Source organism: Ornithodoros turicata, unplaced genomic scaffold, assembly GCF_037126465.1.
Source record: "Ornithodoros turicata isolate Travis unplaced genomic scaffold, ASM3712646v1 Chromosome16, whole genome shotgun sequence".
In the NCBI taxonomy this organism is placed as follows: Eukaryota; Metazoa; Arthropoda; class Arachnida; order Ixodida; family Argasidae; genus Ornithodoros; species Ornithodoros turicata.
In genome coordinates, this window is record NW_026999320.1 from 1,477,782 (window position 1) to 1,500,909 (window position 23,128).

A 23,128-nucleotide genomic window follows, 5' to 3' on the forward strand; every position below is an offset into this window, starting at 1 on the left:
AAGACTGTACAGCAGCTGACATACAAAGCAGCGAAAACACAACTGGAGTTTCTGAAAAAAAGGATCTTTCTCGGAAGCGGTGCGGCGGGGAGTGGCATCGCTCGGAGTATCCACTCCACACTCCCCAAACACAAGAAAAGTCTGCAGAGAGTTCGCCTCCGCCGGCTCCCGCCACAACCTCGACGGAGGTTGATGGCGCGCTTTCAGTTTGGGATGGGCTCACTGGGAGCTCATCCCAGACTGCCATAGACTCGGTGGAGCTTGACGATGATGACTGCATGTCGCAGAAATCATCGTCAAGTCTTCCAAGTACACTGGACCAACGACCTCCTTCCCAAGGGAAGGAGCAAAGAGAAAAACATGGAGGTCGAGGTAGAGGCAAGTCAAAGGAGAAACAGAGGCTCCACCCGCCAAGGGTCACACCCCCTTAACACACAATCGGCAGAGTCCCTTTGCTCTTCCTTATTTCCATTGTAATTATGGGACAGGTATTCCTTCAGTGGAACTGTCGAGGCCTCTACAGTAACATTGATGATGTACACAACCTTTTTGAAAAGTACAGAGCTGTCTGCTTGTGCCTGCAAGAAACATACCTACGCAAAGAAAACTTAAACCCTTTCCGTCGCCATAATGTTTTCGGAAAGCACCGCACAGACAGCGCACGTGCATCTGGTGGTGTGGCTGTAGTCCTTCCGCAGTGCATACCTGCAAAACACTCTCCACTCGTTACAGACTTGGAGGCCGTAGCAGTCGAAGTGTGCCTCGGCAGGACTCTCACGATAGTTTCACTCTACCTGCCCCCATCAGTGGTAATAGAGCAAAGAGCGAAGATTTTTCGAAGAGATTTCGAAGGCCTATGCAATCAACTCCCCCAGCCGTTTATGATATTAGGCGACCTGAATGGACACAATTCTTTGTGGGGAAGTGCAAAAGTAGATGCACGGGGGAAAATGTTGGAAACAGTCCTCCTTTCGGGGTCACTCTGTCTTATCAATACTGGGTTACCTACCTATGTGAACTCTGCAACACAAAATTTCTCTTTCATAGACATTTCACTATGCAGCCCATCCATTTTCCAGTTTCTTGACTGGGCAGTTGAACAGAATCCTCGGGGGAGTGATCACTTCCCTGTAGTCTTACATTTCCGAGGCCCTACAAACAGTCTCATGGCACGACCATCACGGTGGAAACTGTCGGAGGCAGACTGGAATGTGTTCAGAGAAGAAGCCAATTTGGCGCCTTTGTCTTTTGAGATAATGTCGATCGAGGAAGCAAATAACCTTGTCACCCAAATAATTATAGGCGCTGCTGAACGAGCCATTCCACAAACATCTGGGTGTCTTCCCAAACACCCCAAACCTTGGTGGACTCATGAATAGAAAGCATGCAAGAAAATACGCAATGAACAAAACCGTGCATGGGGCATCTTTCGTCGATACCCAACGCCAGCAAACCTTCATCATTTAAGAAGGCACGTGCAAAGGCCAAATGGACCAGGAAGCAGGCGAAGCGATCCTCCTGGTGTAGCTTTGTTTCCTCTTTGACACAAAAAACTCCATCCAGAATAGTTTGAGATAGGCTTCGAAAGATTAAAGGAGACTACAATGGCTTTTCAGTTCCTTTGCTTGAGGTCAATGGTACTCCGTGTAGCAACTTGGGTGAGCAGGCTGGCGTGCTTGGTCAACATTTTCATGATGATCAAGTAGTTCTCAGTACAGCAAGAACTTTCTGCTTGTGAAGCAGCAATCCGAACGACACGTTTTTTCAGTCAAAGGTGGGGAGAGGCATTCGTATAACCAGCCTCTTACAATGGTGGAACTCCTGCGAGCACTGTCTTCAGTTAAAATCAGTGCTCCAGGATCACACCGTATCACATATTCCATGCTTATGCACCTGTCAGAGGGGTCAAAACAACGTCTAGTTAAGCTCTTCAGTAAGGTCTGGGACAAGGGGCAGATGCCATCATCATGGAAGATGGCTACAGTTATCCCATTGCTGAAACAAGGGAAAGATCCCACAAATCCATCCAACTACAGACCTGTAGCCCTCACAAGTTGCCTAGGGAAAGCGTTCGAGGGAATTGTCAACCATCGTCTGGTACACTACCCTTCACAAAATGGGTTAGTATACAAATACCAGTGTGGGTTCAGAGCGGGGTGTTCCACTGTTGACCATCTTGTTCGCTTGGAAACATCCATCAGAGAAGCCTTTGTGAGAAGGCAGCACTGCATGTTAGTCTTCTTCGATCTGCGGAAGGCTTACGATACGACTTGGCGGTATAGTATCCTTCGTGATTTGTGCTCTGGTGGAATACGTTGTATTCCAAAATTGTTGCAATGTATACCTGACTTCCTTCGGGGACGCACCTTCAGGGTCAAACTTGACACAACACTGTCACGCCCATTTGCACAAGAAAATGGCGTCCCGCAGGGATGGTGCTCAGTGTCACCCTGTTTATTCTTAAAATGAATTACATTGCAAATGTCAATCCCCCTTCGGTTACATACTCTCAATATGTGGATGATGTTCAAATTTCATGCTCTTCTGCTAGCATACCGAGATGTGAAAGACAACTTAAAATCACGATCAATAATCTCGTAAAGTGGGCAAATGAGAACGGCTTGAAGTTCTCAGCTGAAAAAACTGTCTGTGTCCCATTTTCGAGAGTCAGAGGGATGTTCGCCGATCCCTCACTTACAATGAACCGTCAAGAACTTGTTGTGAAGAGCGAACACAAATTCCTTGGTGTCATCTTTGACAAAAAACTTACATTTGTTCCCCACATCAAGGAGTTGAAAACTAGATGTGTGAGGGCGTTGAACCTTCTTAAGATTATCGTCCACAGATCCTGGGGTGCAGACCATGAAACGCTGCGCCGCATCTACAACTCTGTTATCAGAGCTAAACTTGATTATGGGTGCATAGTGTACGGGTCAGCCCAACAGTCTGCTCTGAAATGCATAGATCCTGTCGACCACCAGGCTTTGCGATTAATCCTGGGAGCATTCCGAACATCGCCTGTGCAAAGTCTCTATGTGCAATGCAATGAGTGGTCTCTCGAAAGACGACGGGCCTACCTTGAGATCCTCTATTCACTAAACATTTCCAGCTACACAGAACACGCTGCACTCTCATGTGTTACGGAGACTCGTTTTGAATGTTATTGAACAAGCCAAGAGTAATTCGTCCATTTAGCTTGCGAACACGGCAGAATGCTAAATTGTACAGTTTTACGCTCGATTATTCTTCACTTTTAAAATGTAATGAAAGAATACCTCCATGGCAGCTAGGTACACCGTCGAACTTTTCCTTAACAAGATACAACAAGAGAAACACAAACACTGTAGTTTTGAAGCTGGAGTTTGAGACTATGAGGGAAAGTTTCGGCGACCATACTGACTTCTATACAGATTCTATACAGGATCAAAGAGTGAAGTCGGTGTATCATGCGCTATGGTAACGGAGAACGTCACAAGGGCTAGCCCCTTACATAAGAAATTTTCAATTTCAGCGCTCAGATCATTGGGCTGATGCTAGCACTGCGCTTCATCCTTGAAAATAGAATTATATCATCAGTAGTCTACACAGAGTCGCTCAGCGCTCTGTATGCTATTTGTGCACTGCAACGAACAAAAACACTCTTGTCCAGCAAGCGCGATATCTTGCCAACACAGTTCTCAACAGGGGTTATCGCCTGACCCTTTGCTGGGTGCCGAGCCATGTAGCCATACAGGGGAATGAAAAAGCTGACCGGGCTGCTGCTGAGGCCGCTGTCTTAGGAGAGATCACCCCTACTGGCTTTCCTCATAGGATTTGAGACCCCTGCTGAGGAGTGCGATCAATTTTGGACCACACAAAAGGAGAACAAGTTGCACATGATAAAAGTTTATGTGAGAAGACCCGGGCCAAGTTCATCAAACCGTTTACAAGATACATTAGCCTCCCGACTGAGAATTGGACACATGTACTTGACACATGTCTTGTTACTCCGACGTGAGGACCCTCCTATATGTGTACATTGTGGTGTCCAGCTGACCATTTTACACATTCTCTGTACATATCCTTCTTTTGAGGAGCAACGCAAGAAACACTTTCAACAATTTTATAAGTATTGCCTGCCATTCCACCCAACCACTGCGGTGCTCTTGAGGATCTGGAGCACATTCTTCTTCATTGCCCTCACTACGAACCTTCCCGAACCACACTCTCCGAGTCTCTTCGTCAGCTGGACTCTCGCCCTTTCTCCCTACCGAAATTGCTTGGTCCCTGGCCCAATCCAGCCCAGCAACGCTCTGCGCTCAAAGGTCTTCTGACATTTCTGGACACCATCGGACTTCGATCGTTATTGTAAAGGGGCACGTTATTTTCTTCCCCCCATTCCACCAAGCACTGGGGTAGAGTATCGCCTGTTGCGATGAAACTCCCCACTCTCCAAGGCCGAAAATAAAGTTGTTTGTTTGTTTTGCCACCCAACCCTGTTAATCGGTGACTAAGCAGTTGTGCCACTCCAAAAGCTGTTGCACTTTTTAGAAGACATTAATGTTCTCAATAGGCTTTGAGGTTTTAATTTGTCAATTTTAGACTACCACAGTCTGTTTTATTTACAAACATAGTTTTTGTTTAATTACACCAGTACATTTTTAACTCAGATTTATGTACTCACCAGCATTTGTCGCATTATGGCCATAGTTGTCGATGCGCCATAAAAATTCTAATCATCATCATCATCATCACGCCTACTTTATAGACTGCCATGGGATGGTAGGGACTACCTGCTTAATCTCTGACCTGTTATGACTATTTCCTTCTTTATAACTATGCATTGACTTTTTGTGACAATTACTGCTCTACGCAATACAATGGGATGGTATAGGACTACCTGCATGGTTATGACCTGTTTTGACTATTTCCTCGTTTACAGCCACAAACTGACTTTTCGTGAACCTGACTACTCTATGCACTACTATGAGATAGTATGAGACTAGCTGCATCATGTATTGCCTGTTACCATGTTTATAGCTATAAATTGACTTTTTGCTCTATGCACTACAATGGGATGGGACTACCTGCATGACTTATGGCCTGTATTGACTATTTCCTTCTTTACGACTATAATTTTACTTTCTATCACTAGGACTACTCAATGCACTATAGTAGGGTAGTATGAGACTACCTGCATCATATATGATATGTTATCAGTATTTCCTTGTTTACGCCTATACATGAACCTTTCATGACTATGACTACTATGTGTACTGCTATGGGATAGTACGGGACTGCCTGGAACTGAAGCGAACTATCTGGAAAGTAGTTGCTCTGAAGCTGGTACATACAAACTGACAAACACAACACACCTAGGAACAAGAACAATTGAAATATGCATTCATCAGAAAAGCCCCTTCTGTTTCACGTCTCTTTCAAAATGTAAGTTTGTCAGCAATGACATGCACGTCACAGTATCACATCCTGGTCATCAGTTCTTTATAATGCTCTTCATGTTTCCTACAATTTATCGCTACATTGATCTCTACTTGCGTCACAGGCCTTCTGTGTTAAAATGATGTGAGCCCAGTTCTTGAATTCTCACATAGCAAGCGTTATCGTGAAGGTAGTCTTATACTATCCCATCGCGGTGTAAGGAGTAGCCGTAATTATAAGAAATCAACTTTTACGTGTAAACGAGGAAAGTGTAATAACATGTCATAAATCAGACAGTCTTATATTACCCCATTGCAGTGCAAGAAGTATACTAGTCGTCTTTATAAAACAATCATTTTCAGAAATTTTCAAAAATTCAGGGAATTGTCATAACAAGTCATATATTACGCAGGTAGTCTTATAATATCCCTTTGTTGTGCAAAGAATAGTTGTATGCATCAAAATCAATTTGTAGCTACAAACGAGGAAATAGCCATGGCAGGTCATAAATCATTCAGGTATCTTAAATTATCCCATGGTAGTTCAAATTGTACTCATAGTCATGAAAAATCAATTTGTTGTAAACACGGTTATAGATCATGCAGGTGCTCTTATACTATCGCATAGTAGTGCATTTACCAGTGACAGTCAGTTGATAGCTTCAAACGAGGAAATAGCCATAACTGGTCATAAACATTGCATGTAGTCCCACATTACCCCAGTGCATGGGGAGGAGGCTGTCCTAAAAATTAAATTTATAGCCAGAAACAAGGAAATAGCCATAACAGGTCATAAAGCATACAAGTAGTCTCATACCATCCCATTGTGGTGCATAGAGTAGTCATAGTCACATAAAAGTCAATTTATACGCCTAAACAAGGAAATAGTCACAACTGGCTATAAATAATGCCGATAGTCTCATACTATCTCATAGTAGTGCATAGAGTAGGTATAGTCACATAAAAGTCAATTTATAGCCATAAACAACGAAATAGTCATATCAGGTCATAAATCATGCAGGCAGTCCCATACCATCGCATAAAGTAGTGCATAAAGTAGGTACAGTCATAAAAATTCAATACATGACTGTAAACCAAGAAATAGACAAAAACAGGCCATAAATCATGCACGTAGTCCCATACTGTCACCTAGTAGTGCATTGAGCAGTGATAGTCACAAAAAGTCAATTTATAGCGATAAGCAAGAAAATAGTCATGTCAGGTCACAAATCATGCAGGTAGCCCCATACCATCCCATACTAGTGCATAGAGTGGGCATAGTCACATAAAAGTCAATTTAAGCCATAAAGAAGGAAATAGTCATTTCAGGTCATAAATCATGCAGGTAGTCCCATACCATCCCATAGTAGTGCATAGAAGGTATAGTCATAAATATTCAATACATGACTATAAACGAAGAAATAGCCAAAACAGGTCATAAATCATGCACGTAGTCCCATACTGTCACATAGTAGTGCATTGAACAGTGGTAGTCACAAAAAACTCAGTTTGTAGCGATAAACAAGGAAATAGTCATATCAGGTCATAAATCATGCAGGTAGTCCATACCATCCCATAGTAGTGCATAGAGAAAGTATAGTCATAAAAATTCAATACATGACTATGAAGGAATAAATTGTCAAAACAGGTCAAAATCATGCAGGTAGTTCCATACTGTCAGAGTAGTGTATTGAACAGTGAAAATCACAAAAAAGTAAGTTTACAGCGATCAGCAAGGAAATAGCCATATCAGGTCATAAATATTGCAGGTAGTCCCATACCATCCCATAGCAGTGCTTAGAGTAGCCATAACCATAAACAGTCCATTTATAACTATAAACGAGCATCATAGCATCCAATAGTTCTGCATAGAGTAGGCGTAGTCATAAAAAGTCAATTTATAGCTGTAAACAAGGACATACTCATAACAGGTCATAACTTATGCAAGTAGTCCCATACTGTCACATAGTAGTGCATTGAGCAGTGATATTCACAAAAAGTCAGTGTATGGCTGTAAACAAGAAAATAGTCGAAAGAGGTGATAAATCATACAGGAAGTCCCACACTGTCGCATCGTAGTGCAAAGAGCAATGAAAAGATAACCCGAAAATTTAGGATTAAATTCCACGGCATCACGATTAAAATTCGTAGCACAAGGATTAAATTTAACAGCAGAAGGATTAAATCTCACGGTATAAGGATTAAATTCCGCGGTATAAGAATTAAACACGAGGGGAAAGGGGAAAACCTGTAGATGGTACGGATTCCTGTCGCCAAGACTTATTATAAACATGAAGGAGAGCTTGGAGTGACGGCTCGTCAAGGTTTCAGAGTGCAGCGTAAGTCATTTTATCTGGCCCTGGGGACGATCGCACATTCACAAGTTTCAGCGCAGTCTTCAGCTCAATAGGAAATATGCGAAATAGTGCCATCTGTCGAGTGCGCTGCTCCCGACCGCCATGGCTAGGGCAGATCTCTCACGAGCTGCAGCTCGAGGGGGTTCCGCTAAAGAGAAATCCACGGCTGCAATTTTTGAAGCACGACTTCTCGGTGGAGTACAGAACATTTCGGCGGAATGTGCGAATGACAAACTGTTCAATAATTCTAGCAGAAGAAATAGTCCTACAGTTTTGCGGTCGATTCCATTTTCAGCGAGATCTCACATGGCGCATTTATCATCGACGTTCGGCATTTGCATTTACTTTGTTTCATGCAATACTTCAATTTTTAGTTTTACCTGCTATCGTGATGGTAACATTAAATGCGATACTGGTCTTATAAAAGGGAATATTTTGATGCCAAAGTTTTTCATACTATTTGCCGCACTGTGCCGAGCAATCTCTTCGTTAATGTATTGAGATTCTGGGAACCACGCCACAATTGTAGTGCTGCTACATTTGGTAGTTGTGATATATAATTAGACGATATAGTACTAGGTTTCAGATTTAGATGTTGGGAGGTATTTGGTTCTATCATTGCTGCTTGCTCTCTTTCGAGCCCCCTGTCGAGCATGTGACTTCATGACCAACATTTATAAATGCCATGATTCTGAACCTGTAATAAGAGTGGTTTTATCCTACGTAATTCAACTACAAGAAGTGATCTTCCTTAACACACACAAACACAAATAAGATTTAAAAGCAAATATTCATAGATGATGTCCTATTCTCGCGTTCTGGCTTAGTTAGTGGCTCGACTAATTTCTTTTCTTACTTTCCCTTCTGCATGAGAAACTGGAACACAGTAGAGGACACATGTAGAGACCACAAATTATTGTGCACATGCTTATTTGAAATTAGGATGTACGTCAAGAGAGCGCACTAGGTATATATGCAAAACAATATTCCAATCTATCACATTTGACAATTCACCTGCGGGTTATGATATATATCCAAGCTCCGACAGAGCTTTTTGTCTCTAGCTCCGCCACGTTTGTGGAAATAAATAAATAAAATATAAAATATATAATTCACCCTAAGTTCACTGATTTTCCAAAAAATCAGGATCACTCATATCACATTATGGGTCTGCCTCTCAGGTTCTGCATCAGTGGTGCATAAACAGCGGCAAATATCTGGTCCTAAAGTGACTGCGTACTCGTATTAATTCTGAATGATTGAGAATGTTAAGCTTTACTCGTTAAGTTTTAGTCTGGTCCGATGGTAGTCTCAACTGCAGGATATTATTTCATGCCCTTCCTAGTGCTCAGTTACAGCGATTCATGAATACGCACCCGTTTGTCGTTTTATTCCTCTCTGCTAGTACAGCGTCGCGCAGCAGTGCGGTGACACCTTCATCATTACTAAATAACATTGTGTTTTGTTCTTCAGAGTTTCGTCATACGCACTTCTTCTTTTCACGACAAAAAGTTTTGGTAATCTAACGATTTTTTACTAAGCAGAACGAAAAGCTTGCAGTGTCGTTCACACGATATGCTGCCGGCTGCTGCCTTGCTGCGCAACAAACTTGGTGGTGGTACATGAGGCGCTTACACATAGAATGACAAAAATAACAGAAGCCCTTTTCAGCTGCCACTATTCAGTCAAAATTACTCAGGGCCAACGCAAACCGTGTACACGGAACAGCGAGGCGATGCTTTCCAAGCATCGCCTTGACGAAAATGGCGCGAGTGCGTTTTCGCTAACGGGCAAAGGAGGGCGCTTCATTTCGCATATCTCCTATTAGAGTAAAGTCGCGGTCCATAACCTCCGGTGGACGGGGCCAGTCTTGGTGGATTTCTGTCTGCAGGCTCTGGACGAAACTGTTGTGTACAGCAGACGTTGAGGCAGCCGTCGGTGTCGTTAGGACGACTGAATTATATACGATCACCAATGTCACTCGATGTCCTGGATCTTTGCTGGTACTCAGCAGACATAATTCGCTAGATGTCGTGCGCTACGGATGTCGACACCCGAGGTAGTGACCACTTTCCCATCTATATTTCGCACGAAAGACTGCCTCTGTCACCCACTACTGGACTGATCCCTTTCACGAACTGGGCACTCTTTCGTGCTGGCTTCCGATCATCTGTGCACACCGGCATGTCCTCAGATGCCCTCTCGCAAGGCATTCGTTCCGCCATGCAGGACGCGGTAATCATGTCTGAACGGGTCACAGGTCACGTGGATCATTCTCCAGCAATTAACCACCTCAGAGCATTACGTCGCCGAGCCGAGAGAGAGAGCCGTTCGTCAGTTCTACGGCTATGATGAGCATTGAAGTCACCCAGTACAAGAGCTGGGGATCCAGTGAACTGAATAAGCGGTGGAGGTCAGTCCACGGAACCCGTACCGCGTGACGTAGATAGATACTGACAACGGTTAACAATAGCAGGTGGACAAGGCAGATCTTGCAGGAGACGTAATCATGAGAAACTGACTCTATGGTAGCAGCAACGAGGTCATTACGAATGTATAACGCTGTTCTGCTCTCAAAGGATTGATGAGATCGATAGATTGTGTAACCAGTAATGCGATGTGCTGCATCCATGCCATGTTCGCATACAGCTATAAAAGGAAACTTGTACTGGTAAAGATGAGATTTAAAATCTGGGAGCTTGTCACGTAGGTTGCGAGGATTCCACTGCATCGCGATGGCCTTTCTATACAGTTGTGTCATACGGAGAGAACGATAATGCCTCCAATGCCAAAAGCGTTTGAAACTCGAGCAGTTGCGACGCACCAGGAAAGGCAGAGACAGTTGCCTTCAATGCCGTGAGTACAGCAGAGAAGAGTGTCAGAGAGGGGACAGCTTCGGTGGTTGGTGGTGCGAACTGTCGTCTCATGACTGATGGGTCTGTTACAGCGGCGTAAGTGCGTGTAATCTGCCTTGAGGGACCCGGGTGTGTCAGGTGGCTGGTGCTGATGGGCTTCATCGCGGTGGCGTTCTGCAACCTCCGTTCGCCTTGTGAAGACCGGGGTGAGAGTATGTATATGTGGTCATCCGTACGAGGCGTCACGGTGGCATTGTCGGCCCTGGGAGCTTCAGAAAGAAGGCGTAATATCCGGTCTTGATGTCGTTTTGTGGCGGCGGTCTTCACCGGACATAAAGAGAAGGATGCAGGATGGCTGGATTTACAGTCGGCACAATTGGGCTCTCTCTTATTGTTGCAGTCAGATCGGCGGTGAGACCCAGCGCATACGCCACAACCAGTAGCACCCCTGCAATTTCGAGCAAGATGGCCCAAGCGTTGACACTTATAGCACTGCATGGGGTCTTGAAGGTCTGAAACCCGAGGGCAATTCGGTGTGGAAGAGGGATTGTGGGGTGAGAAGTCAGGATGACGCTGGGTAACGGGGTGAACACATCTCCGCCATCTTCTGCCATGGAGTGCCGAACTTCTCGCCTCGCCGATATAACCCCTCCGTCTTTGAGGTAGAGAACGAGACCGTCATTGGAGTATTCCTTAGGTACCACATAAATCTTGCCCTTACTTCTGACAAAAGATTGCGGGCAGCCGCTTCAGGCTGGACGGAGACGAAGAGAGATTCGTCTCGGTGGAAACGGTGGTGTATAACCTGTTGTTGGGCCAGCAGACGTATTTCGCTGGCGACTACATTATGGTTGACCTTCCAGAAAGAGTAGTCACTAGTTGCTGGTCGAAACCGTATGGGAATACCGCCAGCTCGGTTCTTCCTGTAGGTGACAGTGGCGAACGGGTCATGAAGAGAAGTGGTAAGGTTGCCATCGTTCATCTCATCTGTCTGCTGAGGAGCTGCCGGTATCGAAGTGTCCATGGTATTATCGGGAACATTCACGGCCTGTGAATTGTCTGCATGGCGAGAGGAAGGGCTCTCCACCCGTTGTCGTATGGCAGGGCTGACGGGGACCTATTGACCCGTGGGAAGTGTCATAGAAACGTCGGACCTCCCGTCCAAATTACGGCGGGAGGCAGGGAGCGGTAACGGTAATGGTAACGGAAACAGAAACGGTATATCACCGAAATTGGAGATGGTAACGATAACGGAAACGGAAACGCACACCACGCTCGTCCATTACCAGGAACAGAAACGGAAACGGAAATTATCGTCCGGTATTGTATTCGGGTAATGGCTGCTCTTGTTATGCGATGACATTTCAGAGACTTTTCATTTTATTTTTGCATTTTGATGACTCTATTACACGTGAGCACGGAAAGAAAGCGCACTATTGGAGCTCGAGGGTGCATCCCTTGCTTACCTCGTCCCAGTCCTCATAACTCCATGACATCAACACATGACTATACTGCACCATAGCACGAGGATGACAGCCTATGATTTTTAGTTATTTATTTTTCGCCCTTTTCATTTCACAGCGGCTATGGCAGTATCATTTAGTACTGAGAGCGCCCGCTTATGAATGCGACATTGGATGAGCTTTCTTGAGTAGCTGGACCCAGAGTGAGTGAATACTGAAGACATGTTCGGACATAAATATATATATATATATATATATATAAGTTGAAATAAACGAATGCGGTTGACCACGAAAAATAAAGGTATTCAATAAAGATCAGAAGTGGAGACGGTGTTTCTACACGAGAAGGAATAAAAGGGGAACTTTATTAAAAACTAAGAGGGGGTATTCGACGATTCGACAGCAGCGCTGTCTTCAACAAGAATGGGATATTATGGTGACGCAAGACAACTGCAAAGAATGAGAGGGGAATATGTACAAGGGGAGAGGGCAGCACACTTGCTTTGTCAAACAAAGGTAAAAGAGTACAATGAATCACAGGCAGTCATGTTCTTCGCCGGAGGGCAATGAATTCCTGGGGTGACCAACCGGGGAGTCTGAAAGAGATACAAAAGAGTATGTATTCTGAGAGAATTTAGGTTGCGAACTGTTGAGAGGACGCCGGGGTCCTCGTTAATCTGGCTTTTAAATTTGTAGATCAGGAACGATTCTCTTTGTTCTCTAAGGCGTAGGGATGGAAAACCGGATTGCCGAACGAAAATTGCTATGTCATTAATTGAGTGGCCGAGTTTACTAAAATGTCGAGACACTGGCAGATTAGGTTTCTTTGATACGTCGGACCTGTGGTTGTTGAATCGGATTCTGAAGGACGTAGCTGTTTGACCGATATATTGGGCCTTGCACTCATTACATTGAAGGAGATAAAGGACGTTAGAAGAGTTACAGTTAAATAGACCATTAATTTTTGTGCGATAGCTGGAATTTGTGCTTTCTACTCTGGTAGCAGTTTGCATTAATTTACAGATCTGGCATTTGCGTCCGTTGCATGGTTGACAACCTTGTGCTCCGACGGCTTGTTTAACTTGGCGTTCACAAGTTGGCGTTACGTTGTTTGTTAACGACTTTAACCAAGTACATCCCCAGTATTAAATTTACATTCAATTACTCCTCCTCAGCTGTTAATTTTCTGGATGTGGAAGTTAAACTACATAATCGAATCATAACCACCAGTCTATATCGAAAGCTTACCGACTCCCAACAGTATCTATCGTTCCAGAGTTGCCACCCCAGACACATTAACCTAGCTATCCCTTATAGTCAAGCGCTGCGTTACCGGATAATATGTTCTAACGATGATGAACTAGACAATCATCTTTAGAGCCTTGAAGAAACTTTCGGAGATAGAAAATATCCTAATCAGGTCGTAAAAGATGCCATAACCAGAGCTAGATCAACCGATCGAGAGAACCTATTCCAAACACAGCCCCGAGCCGATAAGAATTCTTCGGTAAACCTCACTATGAGCTTCAACGGTTATGCCCCGGACGTAAACCGCATACTTTAACGGCACTATGCAATCCTCACCCAATCTGATCGTATGAGTCATGTGTTTCCGGAACCACCCCGCGTTACTTATCGTCGAGCAAGGAACATCCAAGACAGACATGCGAACGCCAAGTTAAACAAGCTGTCGGAACACAACGGTTGTCAACCATGCAACGGACGCAGATGCCAGATCTGTAAATTAATGCAAACTGCTACCAGAGTAGAAAGCACAAATTCCACCTATCGCACAAATATTAATGGTCTATTTAACTCTTCTAACGTCCTTTATCTCCTTCAATGTAATGAGTGCAAGGCCGAAAATACCGGTCAAACAGCTACAGCCTTCAAAATCTGGTTCAACAACCACAGGTCCGACGTATCAAGGAAACCCAATCTGCCAGTGTCTCGACATTTTAGTAAACCCGGCCACTCAATTAACGACATAGCCATTTTCGTTCTGCAATCCGGTTTTCCATCCCAACGCCTTAGAGAACAAAGGGAATCGTTCCTGATCTACAAATTTAAAAGCCAGATTAACAAGGACCCCGGCGTCCTCTCAACAGTTCGCAACCTAAATTCCTAATATCTCAGAATACATACACTCTTTTGTATCTCTTTCAGACTCCCAGGTTGGTCACCCCAGGAAATCATTGCCCTCCGGCGAAGAACATGACTGCCTGTGATTCATTGTACCCTTTTACCGTTGTTTGACAAAGCACGTGTGCTGCCCTCTCCCCTTGTACATATTCCCCTCTCATTCTTTGCAATTGTCTTGCGTCACCATAATATCCCATTCTTGTTGAAGACAGCGCTGCTGTCGAAACGTGGAATACCCCCTCTTAGCTTTTAACAAAGTTCCCCTTTTATTCCTTGTCCTGTAGAAGCACCGTCTGCACTTCTGATATTTATTGAATACCTATATATATATATATATATCTTGTAAGATGTGCGCATCCCAACGACGTAAAATTACTTGTGTGGTGAGTACGCGTGACACCGAAGCAGCACTTGAGGAAACAGGGTGCTGCCAGAGCCTGTCTGCAGGCTGTCCTCTCGCAGCTCTGTAACAGCCCTTCCACTACCGGAAACAGTAACGGAAACGTATCGAAAACGAAATTGAAAGGCTGGTATCAGAAACGGATAACGGAAACGAAAATATAGCAGTAACTAAAATGGAAACGGTGACGAAAATACGTTTGTTACCCTTCCCTGGCGGGAGGTCCGTGAAACGTTAGATTGCTCCTCTCAAGAGGCTCCAAAAGAGCCTAAGGGTCCCTCCACTTGGCAATGGTTATCTTCGTTGCTGGTGGCGCGGGAATCAAACGACCAGGAGCTTCCATTTTGCAGCTCATTAGCGTAGCAGAATCTGTGGTGGTGAATAGTGGCACCACAGATAGCGAACTCGTCTTGGATGATCTCACCGAAGTATCTTCAGAGGTCCTCGGTATTCCTACACCAGACTGTCTTCTCTGTCCTTGTACTTTGCTCTCTTGTTCGCACCCCTTCTTCTGGTTTAGAGAATGTGCTCAGCTGTTTATTGAAATAATACCGTGCCATATGACCTGGTTTTCCGGATTCATAGCACCGAAAAACGCCACTTCTACTGTCATCTGACACTAGGGATGAAAGTTTGGCGAGTTGGTACTATTTGAAATCAACTGCTTTTTCGTCTTCTGGTGAAGATCTGCCTTCTTCATCAAAGAACTGTCCAGTTTGCCACCAGGACAGAGCAGCCGTGTCGGCACACCCGAGGATATGCACACACTTGTTGTGTATCAAGGACGAGGGCACCAGGCTCAAACAGCTGAAATGCCGACACTGGCTCAAATAGTACGATAACTAAAATACACGACAGATAATAACTGAAACATCTACACATACACATTATATGCCAACATGCATTATTTTTATGCATATGCAAGAACACGGCGTATCCTGTTTTACATTGCCACACAGCTCATCTAACAACTCTACCGGCACCGATGTTTTCAGCAAAATAGGACTGAAGCAGACTGGCTTTACATGATGCCCAGAGGAGATTGAACTGGTTGAACGCAGCAGTGGAGCCACTCATATAGGTTAAGGTTATTTTTGGTAGTGTAATACAAAGCGCAGAGTTTTATCAAGAAGAAACTCTCATGACGGCATGGTTTATCAAACGTAGGTTTCGTTATTGCAGCGGTGAACTGCAGAGCACTTGCTGGAGTTGTTCTGGCATGTTACCCCGGTTAAAGACTTTAGCTGCCATACACTAAGGATGCCCTGGATTGAGAGAAAAGAAAGAATAACGCAGTATGCATCTCCAGTTCCGGCGAGTGCAAATGAATGTAATCCACCTGTGTAGTGATTATAAGATAAAGAACAAAATTCTGCACCTCATAAAATCAACCTAGCTGATTCGGGAGCCAACAAGAAAATGTCCTCCTCAACATGATATTTGTGCACATGCTAAAGTAAACTGCAATCAAATAACACACGCACACAAAATAACTTGTGAACAATATACAAAGCCCGAATGGTAGACTAGAGTAGCTTGATGGGCTTGTTGATACATGACTCAGAGAACAAGGAGCAGTCAAAAACAGGGACAACGACACAAGAAGACACACAAACAGAGGCTCCACTATCAACAAGTTTTTACTGAACTACACAAGCACATTTATAACCAATGGTATAGAGGGGAAAAAAGGGGGGCAAAAACGGAACACACGTGGGAGCCATAAAAACACGAGGAACAACCGGATCTAACTACTCACATCCAGCTTTTAGTCTGCATTCCAAGAACCCAAACTCTTCCCTTGTTAGCGATATCGACGGCTCACATTTATCAGACCCATACTTCATTATCAAAAAGGCCTCGAAAATTTCTCTTTCATTGTTGGATTTGAATCGTCCTCTAATCTTTGTTCTTGGAAACTCTGGAACGCAACCGCAGACCCTTACGTGTTCATGCAAGGTACCCCCACCAGTTTTATTTACACAATTCTTATGTTCCATTAAACGTTCATTTAGGCACCGGCCAGATTGGCCGACATAAACCTTATCACACGAAAGTGGGATTTCATAAACAATAGACCTTTTACATTCCACAAGAGGACACCTATGCTTCTTCTCGCACTCTAGTGATACCTGTTCTTGATTCGTTAACCTAACGAGAGAAGATAGCCTAGAAAAAGACTTAAAAACTACAGGTACACCGAACCTTCCTGCCAATTTTTTTAAATGATGCGACGTTTTATGAATATATGGAATCACCCCCGGTCTACCTTCCAATCTTACATGGGAACTCTTTAGACCCTTAACCTCTGTAAGCAACCTACGGAGGATCATCAGCAGTACCTGCCGAGGAAAACCAGCTTCTTCAAGGCGGTTTAACTGTAGCACAACGCTTTCAGACATGGTATGCACACAAGGTTTCTGGAGGGCCTTCCTAACACAGGTCAATCCTATCCCATTCTTTACTACTTTTGAATGGTTCGACCCAAAGGGTAACACAGGTTTTCTGGACCTTTGTTTGTACTGCCAACAAATATGTTCTGAACCTTCAGAAATACATAGGTCAAGAAACTGGAGTTTGCCACCCACAGGTTTCTCATGTGTAAATTCCAAACCCTGTCCAAAGGAGTAAAACACATTCAGAACTGCATTCTCTTCCAACTCACTATCAAAAAACAGAAGAAAATCATCTACAAATCTAAAAATCTTTACACCTAAATTCTGCAAAGATTCATTAATGCTAACATCAAATTGCCCCAAAAAATATCTGACAGAAGCGGAGCAATGCTGGAACCAATACACACCCCTGATTTCTGAGTATAAATTGCTCGCCAAAAGAGACCCTTAACGACTTTAAATAGAGCATGAGTAACTCTACAAAGTCCACAACACTAACGCCGCACTCATTTTGAAAGCCGACAACACCACTCTGTTCAATGCAAAGCTTTACACAGTGCTTCAAACCTTCAGTAGGAAGGGAGTAATATAAGTCCTTTACATCAACCGAAATAAATTTGAAAGCGACCCCTTCATTTTCATTAAAAAATTCCATAACTTCCATGGAGTCACGTACTCTAAACGGATCCACAATCTGTAAAGTACGTAGCCCTTTCTGAATGTAAGCACCTAGCTCCTTCTGCCAGGTCCCTCTTTCAGAGACTATAGGTCTGAACGGAACGAGAGGCCTATGAATCTTAGCAGTGAAAAACACCTCCAAAACATCCTTCTTTACATTACCAATTCTTTTTGCTAGAGAAAACAACGTTAGGTCCTTGCATCTTTGTATAACGGTTTTTCTAACCCCTTCTTCCTTAGATACTTTAAAGTTTGCTACTAAAGCCTGACCTGCTTTTTCCAGATACATCCCTGTAGTCAATAAGACAAAGCAACCATCCTTATCCGCTTCCAACAATCTCAGGTCGTCTTGCCTCAGCTTACCCGAAATACTTCTGAAGTCCACTTTCATTCCAGTCCTCCTTTTGTCCTCAGTCTTCACTAGGCACGCAACACCCTCTTTTACGAACCTGGTCCTCTCAAGGTCTGGTACCGAAAGGCATAGCTCCCTGGTCATAGACACTTTCTTAACAGCCGGCACACTCCGCTGGGGACAAAACTTAGGCCCTAAGCCCAACTGTTCCACGATGCCATCTGAAACAGACGCTCCTACCATACATCTAACACCTACATGCGTAGTCTCCCGCTTCCTTCCGCCTTTTGGAAGATATGGGACCACTTGACCCCACATGATCTCAGTGACACATTTAGTCAACTTGCTTAACTGGGACAGTCTTTTCCGCTTACCATCCTCTGATTCCGTTTTTGCCCCCCTTTTTTCCCCTCTATACCATTCGTTATAAATGTGCTTGTGTAGTTCAGTAAAAACTTGTTGATAGTGGAGCCTCTGTTTGTGTGTCTTCTTGTGTCGTTGTCCCTGTTTTTGACTGCTCCTTGTTCTCTGAGGCCCAAATGGTAGGCAAGATAATGCTGCAAAGAGGAATGTGGAAGGAGGCTGCACAGCATATGTCTGCTCTAAATAGTGGTTTGCAGTGATCATGCTGTCTCACCTCAGAGGTTTCAGGTTCCGCTGACGAATTTATCGCTGAACAGAAAGGAATGCATACATATGTCATATATGTTACATTAAATGTTCTGTTAAAGTATGCTTTCTAAGACCATGCTAAGCGAAGTCTATTTTTAGCAACAGTGCACCACCTGGGTTTAGTGAATAGGTTCGGTAACTTCTCTTTTGTCTTACTTTTACTTTACTCTCTCTTACTACTTACTGTACATTACTCTCTGTCACTCTCTCTGTGCTGTAAGCGTCCGTAAGGTTTCACGCAGATGAGAATTAACCCATTTACATAATCCTGAAATCTGTTATAGCATTTGGACCGCACGGACTGAGAGATCCTTGTTAGTCCCAATAACGAAAAGTACTCACACTTTTGAGCCATTTAGGTGGATGTTCTTTCCCCCGAGTGGATATGTATTGTGATGGCACTAGACCACGACACTGAGCTCGGTAACCAGTACGTTGAAGAGATTCAGCGTCCTCTTCGTAATCGCCATAATGGAAATGTTCGATACAGACACGAGCAGTCGATGGCACCGCACCATCTTTCATGCCGGCGGTCCGATTGGTTCGTGCCCTCAAAAGCTGTCCGTCTCCTTATTGGGATGCACACGACATTGGATGCTCGGCGAATATTGATGTGAATTAGGGTTACAACCATCCAATGTCTTCTCGGCATGTCGGCGAAAGCCAGAGGATGCGACTGCGATAGATTGCGACCATCGCCCATAAGCTGGCGTCATGGGGACATCCAAGGGAAGGTCCCATAGACGCAATGGTCCAGTGAAAATGGCGTCCGCCCAAAGCACGTGGTCTGTAGGAGTCACTCACAGCGGTGAAGATCAGCAGCGCGGGAAAGAGCACGGGTCAAGTGCACATGCGCAGACCGATCTCCTTCCCCAACCGCCATTTCCCTCCTCTCCTCGAGTTTTTCGTCTCTCTCTTCTCGTCCCGTTTTCCTTCCGCGCTTGCTGTAGAGTACCGATCGTGTTGTCCCAAAGCAGACAATCAAAAAACGGTGGTGTCTGATAAAGCAAGTTTATTTGTCATCGCGAACCGTTTTGAAAAAGTTACAGTACATATCTTTTCAAGTCTTGTAATAGGCTTCACTGGAGCTGTGGGCGCTTCGACATCGAAGTTCAAAGGCCAATCGCAGTTCGCACACTCACAGTGCACAGTCTTCGAAAACAATTGACCCAGGTGTGTCGTTGTTGCTGAGCACTAAAAGATAAAACAATCTATTGAGGATGCGTAACGCTGAACGAAAATCACTTATGAATACGCAATCGATGTTGATTTTATACTTCAATACCAAAGCACACGTGTCACAAACGTTTGTAGATCACAGTGAATGAACGGCTGCGACGTGCATGAGGGGCAACTAGCATAACCACACATAATTTGATTAGCGGCATATCCGAAACACACAATTTACGGCAACGCACTGCTCTATGAAAAGGCGCTAACGTACAGAGTAACTCTTAAATGTTGTTCGTAATACACTTAACACGATAAACATGCATTACTTCCTACGGTAACAAAAAGTAATCAAACTTGTCTTACCGTTCGCCTGCGGGAAATTGGAAACAGTGCAGACTTCCTCACGAACGATTTCTGTTTTCACAGTTGGCCACAACCTAAATCTAAAGCATTCAAAACCCTCTAAACTACCCGCTAGCGTCTGCGAGCACAACAGTTGTAGTCCAAGAGATCACGCTTGGCTGGACATGTCAACTTTCCGTCTCTTTCTTTTTTTTTATCTGTCTCCTCCGCTCGAAAGACCGTCCGAATAGTCTCTCCTCAGTCAAATGACTCTCGCCTAATCAGCGCGTAGGAAGACTGGCGCCAGTTCTAGGACCAATGAGCATCCAAATATTTACACATATATTTCTCAGCCAGTTAGGAGCGGTGCGTTTCGCTTTAGAGCCGGCGGCTGATAGAGATTTCCACTCCCGATGAACGCATACGCGGGATACTATGGCGCATGCTCCTGGTGGGACCATGACACATCACGATGACGTGTCTCTGACCCGACCGGACCCGGCTGGTTCCGTCGAGTTGCTCGCTGTGTCTCCGCGTGGCAGCTCGACACGGCGCGGCGCCAGCTGTACGCCCCTCGCTGCTCCGTCTAAATTCGCTCACGAGAATACTGCGCGCATGACGAAGGTAAAATTTCGGTTCTAGATTCAGGAAACTGTTTTCTTTCTGATGAAAACGAGAAAATATCATTTCATAGCTCCTTTAAGAGGGAACAACCTAGAGAGCATTAAACGTAATAATGCGTCATCTTGACGAGAGGTGGCATGCCGAAAACGAGCGTTGCATCAACTCTGCGCAGCATAGGTGGGGGAAGATTGTCAGTTATTCATTGGATGGAAGCCAGGTGTCTCACTAGACGCCGAGGTGTGTAATTTCCTCTCAACAGCAAAATACTCGTCGGCCGCCGGGACGAGAGGCGGACGGCTTACACCTGTTCATGAATGGTATCCTATGGTGGTAGAGTACTACAAGAGTGGCACAACGCCTCGAGTAATCTGTCCCGCATGCCTCGCATCCCTTGCACCATTCAAACTGACAGTGGACCTCAATTCACACGACGTATTCAGATAATCATCCCCAGCCCTTAACACTCGCAGCAATGGGGCAGCTGTGAAAGCTCTATGGCCAAAGTTGCCTTTGCGCCATTAAAATCCTAATCATCATCAGCAGCAGCAGCTGTGAAAGCTGGTCAAACAGCAGAGCATGTTCTCAAGAAATGCTCAGACAGCAGCAGCTTTATCAGTCGCTGAGAGGCTCGAGGATCAGAAGGGTCTTCAAATCCAGAGCTCCTTATGTGGAGGAGAATGGAGCAAAAAACTGGGCTGGAGCTGGAAAAAACTGCGAAACTGGGCTGGAGTCGGAAAAGATTAGAGCTGCGCAATACTGACAATTATGCGCAGCAACCCGAAGGACAGCTCTAGAGCAAGCGGCATCATAGAAAGCACAATCCCAGCACACCAGTATGGGTCTTATATTGGAAACCAGCATTGCTAATAATGACCCAAAATGGCAATCGTAACCTGGTCCCATAGTGGAGGAATATATGAAACCGATATTGGCCAGCCAGTTTTGCCAGTGCCCTGCCAGCCACATAGATTACCACAGTTCTGATCAGACTTCATAGATATTAGTCAATAAATATATTAATATATTGTGAGACAGAACAGGAACACATCGTCATCGCTAGGAACCAGCGCGAGATGCATACTAGAACTAGCATTTATATGTGTTATTTTATTCTTTTATTTTCTCCCCTCGTCTATTCATTCCTCTTTTGGCACTTACTTCGAAGGATGTTGTTCAGGGTCCTCGAAGGTCGTCTTCAGCGTTAGTAGGTTAGTCCAGGTTAGATGTGGGCACAGCTCCTCACGGGTATAGGGTGACGTCACCACATGCTAATCTCGATCCTGATGGCTTCTCGCTGAACTTGACGTTCAGCCCTGGCAAGCAGCCGCAGGTATCTGTTGTCGACGTTTCAGAAATACATACTCCGCTCTCCGCTTCGCTCAGAGCTCTCCGGTACTCGTGGCTCTTTCATCATGTGGCGCCCGTGCTGGTTGTCTGATCTACCCTGACCAGCTCGCAAGCTTCGCTTGGATAGTTTTCCTTTTGTAGTGTATGTTGCAGAACCTCGGGTCTTGGGTTCAGCGTATACACTAGAAAGCTACAAAATGCGCAAAATCAGTGCACGCTCATGGTAATATATCTATTTTATGTTGTACAGCACTGAAATGTCCCCAAAGTGTGTGTGTTTTTAATGCGTTAGCATTAGGAGTGTCAAAACGGAAAAATATGTATGTATATATATGTGTGCCCGTGTGTGAGATGGTGAAGCCTCACCGAGACAGCGGTATAAATGGACATACAAAGGAGATATGAGAGGGTAAATGGAGGCAAATGATTTGAGTAAGAGGTAAGAGTTATTGAAGGTAATGAGTGGCAGTGAAAAGCAGTTAAAACAAGAAAGTTGAGTTTAAACGTAATGAATATAAGGCAGGAGAAAGATTAAATAAAATTAAAGAAAAACCGAAAGTAAACGCGGGTTATACCAGACGCAATTAAATGTAATTAAAGGTAATTAACGTCAAAGGGGAATTGAGAGTAATTATTGCAAATAAACGTAATTATAGGTGATTGAAATTACGACTAATTAAAGGTTAATTAAATGGACTTACATATATCGATTGAGTGTCAAACCGGAAATCAAGCATTGACTGGGGTGGACAATCAGAAGTGAAGAACCGGAAGTTGAGTTGTACCGGAAATGCATAACCGAAGTCAAGTATAGACGGGGTGTGGAGAACCGGAAGTCGGGTTTAGACGAAGTGGGTACCCGGAAGTCAAGTATGGATTGGAAAAGGCGGTTAACGCATTTCTCTCGTAT

General features: G+C 44.4%; 1 protein-coding gene across 1 annotated transcript in view; it reads left to right on the forward strand.

The window, feature by feature from the left end:
- LOC135372661 (uncharacterized) overlaps positions 1-23,128 on the forward strand; it is a 260,959-nt gene that overhangs the window by 96,261 nt on the left and 141,570 nt on the right. The window lies entirely within an intron of this gene.